The sequence below is a fragment of the Microtus ochrogaster genome, linkage group LG5 (genome assembly GCF_000317375.1).
Source record: "Microtus ochrogaster isolate Prairie Vole_2 linkage group LG5, MicOch1.0, whole genome shotgun sequence".
Taxonomy (NCBI): domain Eukaryota; kingdom Metazoa; phylum Chordata; class Mammalia; order Rodentia; family Cricetidae; genus Microtus; species Microtus ochrogaster.
Window position 1 is genome coordinate 34,277,389 of NC_022031.1, and position 16,749 is coordinate 34,294,137.

General features: G+C 35.9%; 1 protein-coding gene across 2 annotated transcripts in view; it reads right to left on the minus strand.

Annotated features, from left to right (window-relative positions):
- Positions 1–16,749, minus strand: part of Lingo2 (leucine rich repeat and Ig domain containing 2) — a 1,024,105-nt gene that overhangs the window by 919,260 nt on the left and 88,096 nt on the right. The gene's annotated exons all lie outside the window — the stretch shown is intronic.

The window sequence follows — 16,749 nt, forward strand, 5'->3', positions numbered from 1 at the left end:
GGTTTATCCCCTGCTTTTCGATGCTTAATCTTGATGAGATTCTTGGAACTCCCATGAGAATTTTCACAACCAGATTGTATTTAACTGGAAGACCCTTCCAAAATCTGATCACACCTTCCAGTGTCAGTTCATTGAAGAGAATAAATAGGAAAGAAACTGCTTTTTGTGTTTTGGCTAGACTTCACTTTCACTAGCAAGTTTCTCTACCCTATTGTAGTTGATATGAAACCCAATTTCTTTAGATTTCCACCAAAGACTGAAAACCAACAGTTCTCTAGGGGAATCCTCTAGGGCTTTAATACCAGGCTGAAACTTCAGGAACAGCTATCCTCATGAGCTAAGGCGCTACTAGATTCTTGTTTTTTCTGTCTCAAGACAGTCATGTTGGACAACCTAGAACACAGCCTGCATGTTAGCCTAATAAATTGTGTGAGGGGCATTTGTGATTGTGTGTGTGTTTTTTATTAGTTCTGTTCCTTTAGTGAACTCTAATATGAGGAAGTAACACATAAGTTCTATGATTCCTGGAACACTTACATGCACAAATTCCATATATGTTATGTATCCATCCCTTTACCAAATTATCCAAGCTAAATTTGCCTCTGAGCATGTTGTTTTCTGATTTAAAATGGCAGACAATTCCCTGCATTACCTCTCCTAATAGGTAATGTGAGAGAGGTAAAACTTGGAGAAAAAAGGTTTACAATAAGAAAGCTTGTGATATTTGCCAGGTTTCAGCACTGATAGCAATAAACATTTTTATGCTAACTTAGGGGAAATTGAAGCTTATTTAACTGGCCAGATAAAAGGCCAGTGTTGACTCTCATCTTCACGGATCCAAAGCCTATATACACACTTAACTTGCCTTTGAGTTTGACACTGGTTTCATTCCATGACTGAGACTTGGTTATCATCATTTTTAATTGTTGTCTCCCCCAACAAAACTGTCTTCATTGTGTAAGTGTAAATCCTTTTGAAAGAAAAGACAGATTACTAAAAGTACCACCATCAGGCCTTATCTCCTGACAGGACAAGACAGCAATGATTTCTTTGTCTTTGTATTTGACTCAGCTGTGGTTGGTTTTGATTCATTAGTTCTGAAGTGACGCTTACGTTAGAAATAAAGAGGTGAAAAGAAAGAATAAAAGTTTTAAAGAATTAAATGTGTTGAAGAGAAATCTAAATCAAAGTGCAGTTAGGCCTGATGTGTGCTTTCTCCTGTACACTTCTCCTGGGAGCTTGTGGAGCACTGACAGGTGGGACAATGAATTTTAAAATATAATAACTTCATGTAACATTTTCTAAAAGGACAAAAATACAGACATTCAGATTTTTGGATTTCTACAATGAAAAATTAAAGAAATAATATGGTTGATTGCTTGTTAACTGTTCTTGTGGTATATAATATTTGTGTTTCATTGTCTACTTTGCATACATTGTGAATCACATATTTTATATATTTTATATTGTAAAATTATAATTTATATCTATGTATGATTTGCAATGTATGCAAAGTAGATAATGTAAATATTTATCACAAAAATAATGTATAATTACACACATTGAATATAATTAAAATACATATTATATAGCATGTATAGTATATGATGTATTGTTACACAATATGTTATAATATAATATGTGTGAATTGGATACAATATAGAGTAATAAAATAAATTATATATTATTAATTATGCAATGCATTATATTGTTGATTATATAAATTTATATAAATTTATAATTATGTGTGTATAAATTATATGAATATTTTAGCAACATGTATAAATATGTGTGATATATTTTAATATACCAAATATTATATACAATATAATATTAATTAATTACATACAATTTGATATATATGTATAATGTTACCAAGTGTGCAAAGTAGACAAGAAAATGTAAAACAATTTAACCAAACTCTTCAGGCATTGACAAGCTTGCTCTTAGGTAGGCCATTGCTGAAGTGACAGTTTCATACTATGTCAAGTTAGTTATTCTTGTTCATGTCATTTCAAGAAAGCGTTTTCAAAAATACTATATATTGGTGTGATAAAGATAAGTCAGTGTTTCCCACAGCACTGACTATTACAGCTACACCTGCCTTCAGCATCATAAAACCACCTCCTATTCCCTACTTAAAGCTACAAACATGTATCATTTGACATGTGCTACCCAACGATTCTAATGTAGGCATGATTAAAGAGGCACAGAGGCTATAATTTTAATAAAAATTATTTTCTCTAGAATTTCAAGTCAAAGCTAATTTGTAATTGCCTCCTAGGAAACATTACTATCCTTCCTGCTATGATCAATGATTTTTAGATTCCTGTATACATACCTTGATTAAAACCATCAGCTCGCTTTCCCTTTCCTGTTCCCTTGGAGTGTGCACGTGTCTCTCTGTCTCTCTGTCTCTCTGTCTCTCTGTCTCTCTCCCTCTCTCCCTCTCTCCCTCAATAAATGTTTTATGGCTATTAAAAAATATAAAAAATAAATAAAAAACCATCGGCTCCTGAGCTATTTGTGCCTTCACTAGACAGCTGATCAAAGTTGGGAAGGTTACTGGTAGAATGCACACAAAAGGGAAACAACCACATTAGCTTAGATGAAGATTATTTGACTTGTTAATTGTAAACTGTCAAGAACCCTTATGAGTCAAACTCCCATTGTCAACCTGACTGCATTGTGTCTTCACCTAGAAGATAGACATCTGGAAATGATTGTGAGGATGTTTCTAGAGAGGTTGAACCAAGGAGAGAAGACACAGTGTGACTGCAAGCCTCACTATCCTATGGGGCAGCTGACTGAATGAAAGATGGAAAGGAGAAATATGAGCGCCGGCATTCACTTTCTGAGGGTCTTGGCTGCTGTCAGGACATGATCAGCCATTGCTCTCTCAGTCCCATGACCACCTAGGCCAGCCTGCTGTGTAATATGTGTTTTCTCAATTGTGACCCAAAACAAACCCTTTCTCCCTTTTGCCACGTACTGTATCTAAGCAATGAGAACAATCATAGGACATGCCTTACCCCACCAAAACAAAGTTGGCTTTGAAATCTTCCCATACAAAAATGATATAGGAACTAATATTAATTTATTGATTTGAAAGACTGAGAACAAATGGGCATATCAAATGTTTTAAGGGTCGGAGGAACTACCTTATGGTGATCGATGTGCAATGTGGTAATTCCTTAAAGCTTTGTGTTCTGAGTTTAACATAGGTGAATCCCACCATTGTTTGCTTAATTTCTGCCCTGCCATCCCCGCAACTTAATGTGCTCTCCTTTTCATTTTAAACCTGATGAGTCCACATGGTGCTGCCCATAGCAGCATGAATGTGTGTACACCTATTAGAGCGTGAATACCAGCTCAGTGCCCACATCTCTAAAGTAAACTTACAATGCCTCCTCTTGTTGACACTAATTGTCCATAGCTTCTCAGCTAGGGTTAGGACTCCATGACCCCCACCCCACCCAATCCTTGCAGGGCTTTTGATGACTGGATCTTGGGCAGGGCTTGTGCACACAGTAGTAGCTGCCATGAGTTCATGTGTGCAGAGATCCTATTATATCCAGCAGATCATGCTCCACAACGGACACAACTCTTATAAGATTTCAAGGATAGGAGATAAAGAATATTGTATGCTTATGGTATTCAGAATACACATCAATATGAGTTTTACTATTTGGGCAAAGCGTACGCTCTACTACCCCAATGTCCATATTAACAATCTGGACATTCACAGAAATCAGCTGGCAATCTGTGGTCAAACTGGAGGATGCATGGAGACAAACTGTTGTTAGTACTGCTGGTGTCAATGTTTGCTATTGAGAGCCATTCTGAAATCGATTCTTCTGAGTGTTTGCCAACTACTCAATACACTGTGTGACAAGCTGAATATCACAATGCCTCTACTGTGGCTATTTGAAGTTTTAATGTTTGAAAATTGAATAGCCTGTCGCTGCTACTGAAGGGGCCAATAACTATGAAAGCTGCTATTGAGTCACATACTCAAGGGCCATAATAACTGTAACATGTCTTAGATTTTTTACAACAGTTGTTTCTTTAAAAAAAAATCAATCTCTGATTTTTTTTCCTATAAAAACATCTAGATGAGTCATATTCAAGCTTTCAGTAACCATGTCTCCAACACAGACTGAGGATAACTTAGTAAGCATGCAACTTTCCACATTACTAAAGACAAGTGTGCATCTTTTACAATAAAGTAACAGTAGTCTAAAAGATTTCTACTTGCTCTGTCACCACAAAAAACAAGTGTGAAAATTGAATACAATCAATCAACAAAGAGACAATAGATTAAATGGTATGCAGGTATGCACTGCATTTTCATCTACTGGTGCAGATGGAAGGACATATTTAAAATACATGTACCTTTGAAGATTTTATTTTACATGAAAAGCACCCAGTTTCAGCATCCCTGGTAGGTTACTCAGTATCATTTCTCTTCCTGTGTTTTCTCTTTGACTCCTATTTTATACTTACTCACTTATTATTAAAGTTTAAACTTGTTCTAATATACTCCATCTTGACATCGGCATTCCAGTTGAGTCAGTGTGAGGAATGGGAAAGAGCTGAAACAAATACATTTTCAGATAAAAAAAAAATGTGAGGGCAACAAATTTTATCAGTTTGTATATTTGTTTTTCATAGACATCTACGTAATTAAACATGGTCTTTCATTTTATTGCATCAAAACTAAACTGTGGTATCAACAGATTCTCATAATTTTAGTGTTCTACTTAAACTTGCATTTTTAATGTTGGAGGTACATTCTTAATTTAAATTGGAGTCATTACTGCAATTCAAAATTGCTAAATTCTGCACAAAAAACTGTAGTATTTTCAGTATTTTATTTTCAATTTATGGTCAATTTTCCTTATATTATTTTTAACGTAAATTCAACACAATACAGAAGAATCCTGGACCATATTCAACAAACTGATAAAAACAAACAAAAAGCAACTCTGCCCTTCTAGATAAAATAAATGGCACATGAGATTGAACTGCTACAACAGTCAACTCAAAAATAGTCTTTCATTCTAAGGCACTGGTGGACATACTCAGATAAGGGAAAGAAGACATTTTGAAACAATGTAACTTGTTCCAATTTTCTTTAGAGATAATAATAATACCATCCTATCCAGTGCTGGCTAGTTTTATGTCAACATAAGGCAAGATAGAGTTATCAATGAAGAGGAAGCTGTAATTGGGAAAATGCCACTGTAAATTTGGGCTGTAGGCAAGCTTCTGGGGTGTATTCTAAAGTAGTGATTCATGTGGAAGGGCCTAGCCCATTGTGGTCAGTTCCACCTCTGGGCATGTGGTCCTGGGTTCTATAGAAAAGCAGAGCAACCAATGAGGATCAAGTCAGGAAGCCACACCCCTTCATGGTCAATGCATCAGCTCCTACTTTAGGGTTTCTGTCAGGTTTGAGATCTGCCTTAGCTTCTCTCACTGAACTGTGATAAGGATATATAAGCAAAATAAATCCTTTTCTCCCCAAATTGCTGTTGGTCATGGTGTTTCCTCTTAGCAATAATAGTAACCCTAACTAAAGCAGATCCTCTGTTGAGTAACAATAATAAGAAAACAAAGAGGCTATCAACTAGAGGGATGGGAAGGGTTGGAGGGACTGTATCTGAGAGAGGGTAAGGAGTCTTAAAGTAATATAATTCTATTTCACTCAAAAACACATTTAAAAACAAGATAAGATAAAAATCCTTTATAAAAAGACCCTTTGTTGAAATGTCTGTGTCTACTCTAGGCCCATTTTTTTTTATTTTGAATTCATTCTCTTTGAAGACATAAATTAATTAAAAGTATCACTGCTTACATTTTTATTTATATTTCTTTGATCAGTTAAATAGCAAGCACTTTCGCAAAATTGCCTACTATGTAGAGAGATTAGCCAAAGGATCAATTTGACCTCTGGAGGTTTTAAGGAAGAAAGTGAGATTACAATTACAGGCTTTAAAGCAACTATGACCTTGAAGAGGGCCCAGAGTATGCAGAAGATATAGGAAAACAGGAAAGGGTTTGAGAAAACAAAGCAATAACTCAAGTCTAATTAAAGCAGACGTAATATGGCCTGCCTTCCATTTCTCCAAATTTGACCTAAATTCTTACAAAGACAGTACCTGCCATCAGACACCAGACTATATTTATAGCACATTATAGGCACAAAACAACATTATGATGACTTTATTAGGATATCCATTATATGTCTGCTAGAGCTATAGACCAGGAAGAGTATAGAACTTGTCTTGGTAGACACATGATGGAAGGACCAAGGAAGGATGTCTTCAATCCTAATGAGTTAGCATAGTATTAAGGTTATGCAGTCTGTATCATATTCAGGCTTAACTTGGCCACTTCTGCTGCATAACTTTAGACAAATCACTGAGTGTATATGTTCTCTAGCTTCTTTCTGAGTAAAATGTTCCTAATAGTAATGGGCAATATTTACAAGGCCACTTGTAAAGTTAGAACAGCAATTAATTTCTCAAAAAACTCATGGCAATCATTCTAAAAGTTATCAGAACAGATACACTAATGTAGATACATAGTGTTCATGATCCACATTAAAAAATTATCATAAAGCAAAAAAATTCTTTTTTTAAAAAATATTAAATGAGAAGAGAATTAAGACAATACCAGTCTATGACTTATATAGCCAATGCTATTAGATACTGTAGACTACAGGTATTGTCCTTCCTTTTGTGGATACTGACCACTGTTGAGTGACTAGGAATGCCGAATTAGAGAAAATACAGTTCTGAAAATAGTTTTTAGATTCGAAACTTCTAATCCTAATGCAGAGAATCGGTACAAGGAATATAAAGGTTGATCAATATCATGTCAATATATTGTACCCTTTAGAATAACTTCAGGAAATAATGTATGAGATGAGATCAATTAACATCAATCTCCCCCTGCAAATATTTAGGGATCATGGAATAAAGATAAAAAATACAAGAGATAAAAAAACAAGAATAGAAGTAGAAAAGAGTTATAAGACATGGGTTGTCCCTTTAAAACTGGGGATGATGAAATTGAAATTAAATGGTATGCAAGCATCCACAGAAGCTGTCTCCCACATTGATGACATTTAGGAAATGAGATTAGCTTCTAGGATACCATGAGTAAGAACTTTCTGCTTCATGATGGCAAATTGGCAAATGAAATGTTTTAGTCAATCCTGGGTAAGTTTGCAAGCACAAATGTTTTCACATATTTTCTCTGACTTGGATGAAACATGATAATATGCCAGTTAGTGGTAGTACATACCTTTAGTCCCAGCACTCAGGAGGCAGAGGCACACAGATCTCTGTGAGTTCAAGGCCATTCTGATTTGTTTTTTAATTTTATTGAGCTCTATATTTTCCTCTTCTCTCTTCCCTACCTCTCCTCCCCTTCAACTCTCTCCCAAGGTCCCCGTGCTCCCAATTTACTCAGGAGATACTGTCTTTTTCTACTTCCAATGTACAAAAAGAAAGAAAAAAATGAAACCAAACATGATCATCGAAGTTGTTCAGTAATAACACAATCTTTTTTCCACAACAGACAACAATCTGTTTGTACTATTTGGTCCTCCCTTGTATATACAAAAACACTAGCACATATGTGCTGAGGATGCCATTTTAGATGTCTAAACAACAATTACTTAACCTTACACTACATATATGGCAATCTTTCTAAGACTTAACAAAACAGAGACAATAAATCAGATACATAGAGTTCATGTTCCAGATTGTCTAATTTTAAGATCTATTCAACTCCTCTGTCTCTCTGTCTCTCTGTCTCTGTCTCTCTGTCTCTCTCTCTCTGAGTGTGTGTGTGTGTGTGTGTGTGTGTGTGTGTGTGTGTAAACCCTAACAAATAGCCCAGGGGGTTTGGATGTAGATAGTTATATATAGTACGAGCTGCATCCTAGCAATCAACTGGGATACCGAGAAATAGCAGTGTACACTCTTAACCACAGAACCATCTGTCTGGTTCCACCACTATTTTAGATAATGTTCCACAGATCACTGGCATGGAAACTTAGTGTAATATTAAGATGTTCCAAGTTTTCAGCCCTAGGCTGGAAACCTGTACTGTGATTCAGAAGCACTAAGAAGACATATTGAGTTCTTCTTCATCTCAGCTCTCTAGACCAAATCACAGCTATGATACAGGAAGTATTTGCTGGAAACACTTCTCTTAGAAATTAGTGTTTTATATAACTTTAAGATAATGAAGCAAGAGTTAAAGTATAGCTCCTCCCCCACAGCATGGCTACTAGAAAGTTTCATTATATTGTCCTTTTCCTAGTTTGTGCATAGACAGGGCTGTTTATTTTGCCACCAAAACAATGCTGCTATGACTGGTGTGTTCTGTGCTTAGTTTGAGGGCAAGCACTGTGGAAATCCTGTTTTCCTCTTTCCTCTTGGCTATTCTTCCTGTGAGGAAACTCAGCCAAGACTAAATGGTGAGAGATAAATAATGGTACCTGTTTTAGTTAGGATTTCTGTTGCTTTGAAGAGACACCATGACCATATCAACTCATTTATTTATTTATTTATTTATTTATTTATTTATTTATTTATTTATTCATTCATTCATTCATTCATTCTTTCATTCATTTTCATTCCATTATACATTCCACACAGTTTTCCTCTGATCCCTCTTCCCCTCCCCTTTGCCTCTTCTATAGCTCAACCCCCTTCTACTCCTCCCAATAGTTAAGATTCAGCAAAGTCTGACACATTAAGATGGGCCAGGACTAATCTCCCCTCCCCTGCTTTAATGCTGAGCATGGCACCCCACCATAGAAAATTGACTCCAACAAGCTAGTTCATAAATGAGGAATAAATCCTGTTCCTACTACCAGAGGCCCCTGAGAAAGCCCAAGCTTCATCACCAAGTCTCCCCCTGTGGAGTGCCTAGTTTGGTTCCATAGAGACTCCACATCTGTCAGTCTAGAGTTCATGAGTTTCTATAAGCTTGGCTCAGGTCTCTCTGTAGATTTCTCATCATGATCTTGACCTCCCTTGCCACTCTATGAAGGAAAACATTTATTTGGGGTGGTTTGCCTACAGTTTAGAGGTTCAGTTTATTGTCATCAAGGTAGGATATGGTGGTGTTCGGGCAGACATGGTGCTGGAGAAGGAGCTGAGAGTCCTACATCCTGAGTAGCAGGCAACAGGAAGTGGTTTGTGTCACTGGAATGGCTTCAGCTTATATAAGACATTAGAGTCAGCCTCCACAGTGAAACACTTCCTTCAACATGAATATACCAACTCCAACAAGGCCATACTTCCTAACAGTGTTTTTTCCTTTGGATCATATTTTTCAAACCACCATAGTAGCTTAACTTACTCTCTCAAAAGTCTATCACCAACAGGCATTACCAGAAAACAGATATTGAGAACCAACAAAAAAATACCTGTGAAAAAGAAATCAATATTCCCTATAAAATCACTTAATAATTCCTATATAGTAATAGAAAATGTGATAACTCATATATTAAGTAAATACAATTTCAGCCATTCCAGTTACCATGAAATGTTGATGGACTTCAAAGCTACTCTTCTCAGAATTGACAAATACATTATATCTTGAAGGAGAAATATTTATGAAAAGCATTGCCAAGATAATGATCTGCAGATAGGAATAAATAAAAGCCTTGATTTACTTTACTCAGTGCCTATAGGTCTTCGCCCAAATTCACAGGGCTAAAGATAATCATAATATATCTATTCAAGTGGAAGTATGTATGCCCTATATACACTGCTTCCTGTATCTTTATCATACACAAATAAAAATTCAAATTAGTAGATTAAAAAAAAGAAAACATGCTGAACAAATTTCAAGCCAGACTCTGCTAGTGAAATGCATAATTCATAATATGAAAAGCAAGATAACCAGAGTTCATTAAGTTCCTTCTATGTATCAGCATTATAGGAGACATGTTACAAACATTAATTTTCTTCTCACAATAATTTTATGATGTTTATAAATAGTCTCAATTGATATAGGAGTAAACAAGACTAATAAACTCAATAGACACAGAAGTGTGAACTGCCATGCCTGGGATAACAGCCTGCCTTTTTTTGAGCCTAAAGTTAATGCTTTAGTTTTTAACTTTTCAACACATTTTTACTTTATATCATGCTTTTGATTGGTTTGTGAGGGGTTGTACCAGGCTCCACATACATGCCTTGACCCAAACTAGATGCTTGGGCACAGCTACCCAAAGATGACATAATCATTTTTGTGAGGATTATGAGGGGAGCTGTCATCTTCATTCCATACAATATTCTGTATCCCCATCTAGAAAGATCCATGTGCTCCCTTCCTCTATACCTAACCTTCTGGGTCTATGGGTTGTAGCTTCCTTATTATTTACTTAATGAATATCATCTACATCTAAACTAATACCATATTTATATCTTTGGGTCTGAGTTATACTACTTAGGATGATTTTTTTCTAGTTCTATTAATTTTTCTGCAAATTTTAGTATCTCATTTCTTTTAATAACTGAGTAATATTCCATTGTACAAATATACAATATTTCCTTTATCCATTCTTCTGTTGATAGGCATGTAAGTTAATTCCAATTTCTGACTATTATGACTAGAGCAACAAGGAGCATGTTAAAGTAAATGTTCTTATGGTAGGATGAAATATCCTTTGGGTATATATCTAAGAGTGGTACAGTTGGATATTGTGTGATCCTGTAACAATTTTTCTGAGGAACTACCACACTGATTTTCCTAATGTCTAATGATTTTCCTAAAGTACAAGTTTGCACTTCCCACCAGTAATGGTTGAGTGTTCCTATTATTCCACAACCTTATCAGTGTGAGCGGTCACTTGAGTTATTGATGTTAGCCACCCTTGACAAGAGTAAGTAGTTTTGTTGAAGACAATACCCACACATCTCACTGAGCATGGCGGGATTGAGCTGATGTATTCATAGAACCTGCATCCTATGCCCTAGTTTCTTTGATGCAGGAAGTTATACTGCAGTCTACCAAAAGAGGAGTGTGCACATAAACCTAGCCAAAACCTTTGATCTATACTCTTCCCTGCCTGCCAGTTATGGTGGCAATTAACTTGTGTTAGTAAGCAATTAATGTTTTATTTGACCTAAGGCCTACTTTATGAGATGGAACCCAAATCCATCACTACTTGTATGACCAAGGACCAGAGACTAGATAATCCAGGGACTTAAGGCAAAATCAAATATTAATTGTTTAAAAGAAAAGTAAGTAACAATAAAGTGACCCCTAGTGATATTCTATGCATGGAAGTATACAATAAGACAAAAGTCATTTATTCCTTGTGATGATCCTAAGAAATTAATATTACCTTCTCATCATTTTTAAAAGAGGGAATTAAAGACTAAAGGTGTAAGCTCACACAAAGGAATACATAGGGGAATGAAATAAGCCTCTAATACTTTTGTCCTGAATAGAGGTCACTGTCAAGATATGATTTCAATAATAAGAATCATGTAATGCTGAACACACCTGTGACACCAAATACAGAAGTGAACATAATCACACAGTAAAGTTCAAAGTAGTTTAAACCCATGACTCGTACTTTAGGTTAATGAGGTAAGTATAGTTTAAGTACAATTTAAAAAACGATGTCATCAATTAATCAATCAGGAAAGTGGGATACAAAGAGGTTGAGTCAATTAACATACATTTGTTAAATTAGTGAACCAAGATTCAAATTACTACTTCAGCTCATGACTTTTGCTCTTATCATCAATTCTTGTTCCTTCAAGTTTTTCTGATTTCTCTCCCAGTACAGCCAAGTACTCTATGTATTCTGAATGAATAATGGCTTTTGCTTGTTATAAAGAATATAAAGAGATCTGATGATGAAAACAAATGATAAGAAGGGAGCGTAAGTGCATTCTGTTTCACCCCCTTGGTGCTTGACTATCACTGCTGAGAGCTGCATAGATCCAAGGCTTTCTGGGGACCCAGAGGAAACACAAGTTCTGTGTCCTTGAGAAGGAACAGTCTTTGCAAGGCCCAATCTGGGGCTGGAACCTAGGTCTTAAGGAGTTAAGGTTTTAGTTCTAGGGAACTGGCTTTCTCCCCTAAAAGGCTGTGGTTATTAGCACTAATGCAGCTATGTCTGAGGTATACAGTGTTATCTTTGCCAATACTGTCTGATTTAGCACTATGATGATCTTGGCCATTTCCCCACTGCTAACAGTATATAAAATGATGTACTTTTTAATAAACCTGCTTGGCATAAGTCATAGCTTGTGCAAGATCTCATGCCCACCTTTTTATCTTTTCATTCCTTTGGTTTTCTCTCTTTCTTTCTCTCTCTCTTTCTCTCTCTCTCTCTCTCTCTCTCTCTCTCTCTCTCTCTCTCTCTCTCTCTCTCAGGAGCCTGTCACTGAAGATAGCCTGCAGGTCCACATTAAGAGCAATAGAGATGGAACATGCTAAGTAAAATGATTAAGAAGACAAAATGCAGATAATATAAAATATGTTGCATCTCTAAAAAACTTTGACTTTTAGAATTCATCAGCTGAAGAATTCTCTTAAGAAGTTGTGAGTAATTCCTTTGAGGGACATAGAAGCAAAATAAGAATAACAATTTAGTGGAACACGTATTTCTATTTAATAACTCCTCTTTGGTAATTCCCTAAAATAGATCCCTGAATTTTCCATTATGACTAGACAATCTAAAATCACATTATTTTTACCAAAGCCATTTTCTCCAAGATCTTGACTAATATAGATTGTGTAATAACCCAATCACTGTGGCCTAAGCATCAGCCCTAATGTTACTAGCTGAAGTTATGTAATTTTAATACTACTGCTATATACTTTTGCCCTCAATAAAATGAATAAATAGGACAAGTTTGCAATATAACATTTCTATAGAAATATATCTATGAATATTCAGTAATCTTCAAGAAAAGTGAAAGAGGTGAAGTAACAATCAAAAGTAAAAATAGACAAGAAAATTTTATTTAAAGAAATGACTAATATCTACATAAAAATCACAACAGAAAATTGAGAGTGGTTATTATAAAAGTGAATTGATAATTCTTGACAATGAGAAAAGGAACTTGTCATGCTACTGATGAGAATATAAATTAGCATAACTATGGTAATAGTGTGGGAGTTCCACAAAAATTAGCAGAGAATGATCATATGATCAATTGTTTCATTAATGGATACATATAAGGAAAAATGAAATCAGCAGGTTGAAGAGATATTTTCTTCCATGTTCAAAATAGCACTGTTCTCAATATCAAGAATTAGAAACAATCCAGGTTTATCAACTAATAAATTCATTAGAAAAATAGTGTACTCCACACACATATAATACTACCCTTCTGCCATATAAAGAATAAAAATCCAGTCATATTACTTGAGGTTTTTCTGTTCTGCCCTGTTCCCACAATCATTAAGTCCCAAAGGTATCACACAGAGGTCTACATTACTGATTGGCCCAATAGCTCAGGCTTCTTATTAACTCTTATGACTTATATTAGTCCATTATTCTTATCTGTGTTAGCCATGTGGCTTGGTACCTTATTCAGTGGGACAGTCACATCTTGCTTACTTTGTGAATGGGATAGGACTGAAGAAGAATGTGCTTCTTTCTTCCCAGAATTCTCCTGTTCTCTTTGACCTGCCTCTACTTCCTGTCTGGTTATCCCACCCATACTTTCTCCCTGGCTACTGGCCAGTCAGTGTTTATTTAATATATAATTGACAGAATATAGACATTTGTCCCACAAAACTTACCCCCCCTTTAAAAAAAACCAAGATCTCTGAATCTAATATCCTTTGTTTAGCTTTTCTCCTGACCATTAGCCATAACAACTTGTAACCAACACTCTAAATGAAGGAAAATATCCATAGTCCATTTTTTGGGAATGTGGGTGTAGTTTTCCTGTTGGCTGGGTTGCCAATAATCTTATGGGGACCTAAAGAAAATTTAGAATTATAATCAAGTCCTTTCTGAAGTATCCCATGAGGCTTGATCATCTCAGGCAACATCTTGAATCTGTTCTGGATGAAGAACTCAGACATCTGGGCCATCTGTTCCTACTGGAGATTTCTTAGGTGGTCTTCCTTGAACAAACCTGATTTTTCTTAACTCAAAATAAATCCATAGCTTCTCGTATTCTGTGGAAACAAAAGCAAAACCTCTTCTCCAAAGTAACATCTCTTTTGACTTCAATTTTGAAGTCAAGGTATTTTCAAAATACCTTTCTTGGATTAATTCAGCAGCATTTATTAACAAATATCTTTTGGCAGCTGTTGCTCCTTCCCCAGTATTCAAACAATTCAAAGAGAACATAATAACATACAGTATCCAGATGCTCTGTGTATTTTTCAACTTTGTGTGGGTTTGTTTTAACCTCTATTTCTCTTATTTTTAATTTTTTGGATTTTTGAGACAGAATTTCTCTGTGTATCTTTGTCCTGGAATTTACCTGTATACCAGGTTGTCCTTAAACTCACAGAGATCTGTCTTCTTCTGCCATCCAAGTGCTGGGATTAAAGGCATGTGCCACCACGCCTTGAACTCACAGAGGTCTGCCTGCCTCTGTCTTCTAAGTGTTGGGATTAAAGGTGTGTGTCTCCACACCCAACTACTCTCTTTATTTTTCTTTTTTTCTCCCAAGCCTACATATATTTTTAAATACAGTAAACCATTTAGAGGGTTTTTGTCATCTTTGAATCTATTTTTACTCTATCTCTCTCTCTCTTTTTCTGACCATATGAGTTTTTAATTTGCTAAGCAATATGGAGAGGATTAAAGCCATGGCTTTTATGGCTGGATTCAGCCCATTCCTTAGTTTTCTGAGATTCCAGGTTCATGGCAGAGGTACCAGCTGGAGCCATGTTTATTATCACAACTCTATGGCATTTCAAAGTCCCTGCCAGCAAGCAAGCTGCAGCAGTCTCTTTAGAAACCACACTCAAGTGCTCTGTAGTCAGACTTCCTGCCTGAAAGAGTCAGAGTTTTCTCTGGCAGGAAGAACCAGAAAGCTGGCATTTTAAAACAATGTGGCTTTTTTTAAAAGCTATGGCTGAAAACCAAAGAGCATGTGGTCAGCTTTTCATCAACAGCATTTAAGTGTTTCTTGGCAGGACCTCTTAAAAGAGCTGCAAGGTTTTACAAATAAGTTGAGTAAGGAAACCTCTCTTAAATGAGAGTGCTTCCCTCTAGCAAGGAGAGCCCACCTGAGAAAATGTTGCTATTAAGAGGCTGTGTTTAACTCTATTCTTTTTTACCTATAATAACTTCCCAAGCTCTCTCGGGCTTTCAAATAGATTTGGTCAGCCCAAAAATGGATGTCAGATAAAGGTGTAAATCACAAAACAATCCCACATGAGTTTGGAAATATAATTAATAAAAGGGTTATTTAGTTAAGGGGAAAACTTACAGATCACTGTCCTAGACAACAGCCCTTTGCACGAACAGGTACAGAGTTTAGCAGCCAGAAACAGGAGCTGGAAGTAAGAGAGTGAGCACATGGCTACCACTGCTTTTTAAAGTGGGCTGGTATTGTAAAGGCTATTGGCTGAAGGAGAAGAACATGCTCCCATGGCATCTGCCTGCTTTGTTTAAATAAGAGAGTTCCAAACTCAGTACCAAACTATATACAGTAGGAACAGATATCAAGTATAATTAGAATCACATGCAGCATAAACAATATTAAGCAAGGACTATATGTTAAATGTTTTAATAAACATTCTATCCTATGGAGTTTAAGTCTTGTATAGGAAATTTCTGTCTGGTTGGCCCACCTATACTTCCTGCCTGGTTATTGGCCAATCAGCATTTATTTAAAATGTAATTGACAGAATATAGAGATTTGTCCCACACCAATACCAATATATCTAGGACTAGAGATTATGTAGTCAAAATAGAAACATGCACAAGATGCCATATCTATGTAACCTAACTAATATATAATGCCAAAGAGTTGTTTTCATAGAAACTTATGAATTAGAAATTCTGGTGTGGCATCACACTGAAGGATGACTACAGAGAATAATGCTATTTTCATTTCCAAAAGCTGGGAAAAAGACTTGAAGGTTTTCACCATTAAAATATGATATTTTGAATGTAAATTTCTAAGTCTACTGAATTCTAATGCTTGTGCATGTTCCTCTTGTCCACATCATTCTCTAGGCTGTTATTCTCTCAGTCTAAGAACTTGGTCCAGATGTCTTAGCTATTAATCTTTTTTATTGTTGTTGTCAGACTATGCCACTCAAGTATTATTTGTATGTAATCTGTTATTTCTGTTATGTGATTTATGGAGTTCTTGTCAGCTAAGTTGCTAAAGACTTAAGAAAATTAGTCCCTATTCTTCAAAATCGGGGTATGTGCTATTCTCTGGATTTATGTATCAGCCATAGAAATTACTGACACTTTGTATTTGGAGTTCATCAATTAAATTCTCTATTAATGAATTTACTGATATTAAAGGTTCATGATGTGATAACACAGCTCATAAAGATTAAGTGCATAGGCTAAACACGACAAAGAATTCTTAAGTACAGGTATAGCATGTGAAAAATAAAAGTGCTATGGGACAATGATCTTTTATCCTGTCATTAAAAAATTGTATTGTTAGCCAGGCGGTGGTGGCACACTCCTTTAATCCCAGCACTCGGGAGGCAGAGGCAGGTGGATCTCTGTGAGTTCGAGACCAGCCTGGTCTACAGAGCTAG